The sequence below is a fragment of the Photinus pyralis genome, unplaced genomic scaffold, assembly GCF_008802855.1.
Source record: "Photinus pyralis isolate 1611_PpyrPB1 unplaced genomic scaffold, Ppyr1.3 Ppyr1.4_LG3a, whole genome shotgun sequence".
NCBI lineage: Eukaryota > Metazoa > Arthropoda > Insecta > Coleoptera > Lampyridae > Photinus > Photinus pyralis.
This window is the reverse complement of record NW_022170509.1, coordinates 17321636-17323031: the sequence shown is the minus strand read 5'-3', so window position 1 is coordinate 17323031 and position 1396 is coordinate 17321636.

Below are 1396 nucleotides of genomic sequence, written 5' to 3'. Positions count from 1 at the left end.
GTGTTATTCGCGTTTTTCTGGTTGCACCACCTTGTACAATACAAATCGTAAATTTCGCTGATCGTGATTGTATAAAAGGAGAACCAATGAGCTGCATTAATTTGGAGTTCACAAGTTTGGAGTGAAAGAATGCCGTATCCGCAAATGACGTATTTCGACAGTTTTCGTTCTCTGAACTTCGTTTCCCTAAACTGTGGAAGTAGGTCAGAATTGTGGGAATGTTGCGGTTGTGATAGGAATACGTAATATTGATTGGAAAAAATGCGGACTGTCAAGTTCACCACGATCGTTACTTTTCTTTTAAACGGCAATTAGTTCAAGGTTAATTAGAATGTCTATGGCAATAAATGGGTAGGATTAGGATATGCATATTTGCCACTTGGCCGTTAGTTAACGTGTTCTTAGGTAATAGAAGAAATAAAAGAAAAACCGAAACATGTAAAGGAAAATTTCGAGGAAAATTCCCACTCGATACATTTTCCACATATCAAGTATCATTAGGTATGCACGAGGGTATGCATAACATTTTTTTTGATAACACGATGTGTACAAAATTCATGGTTCCTGAATGTTAGCATTTTCCGTGAGGTCAACACAGATACCACTTGTCAAAATTGTATGACACACATTACCTATACCTCGACCTATACCCTGTTTCCGTTTACGAAGGGTCGATAACAACTTTTAAATCTAAAGAGTTTGCAATTTACAGCTTCCATGCAAGGTCGGTATTTATGAAAAGCCAGTATCGAGGGGTGTACACTGTACACTAAGACTACAATGACTCAAAATGTGTTAGAAAGTTGCCAGAATGACTACACGTTTTCCCGGGAATTTTCCACAATTTCTATTCAATCCGATTTGAAAGGTTGATCACGGGGAAATTCTTGATCCTCATATAGAAAATTTCCACGAAATAAGTATGTAGGAAATGGACAAACTTAGAGGGAGTTCTAAGGAAATATTAGGAAAGTTTGGGGAAAAGGGAGGAGATTTCAAAGAAATGAGGAAATTCTCAGGAAATATTAAGAAAATAAGAGGAAATCTAGAGGAAATTGCGAGGAACATTCTGATGGAATACAAAGGAAATTTTAAGGAAATAAAAGGTTTCTATAAGGAAATAACCTCGGAAATAACGTTACTCATTTCACGTTAATTCCAATTTTGGGGAAATAGGAGGAAATTTCCAAGGAATGCGGAATTCTAGGGAAATATTAGGACATTTTGAGGAAATAAGAGGAAGCTCCGAGGAAATTTTAAGGAAATTCTGAGGAAATCTAGAGGAAGTTTTAAGGAAACAAATGGCTTCCTATAGAGGGAAATAACGCTACTCATTTCACGTGAATTCTGAGAAATTTTGTGAAAATTTGAGGAAATTAAGGGGGTGGCAATTTTT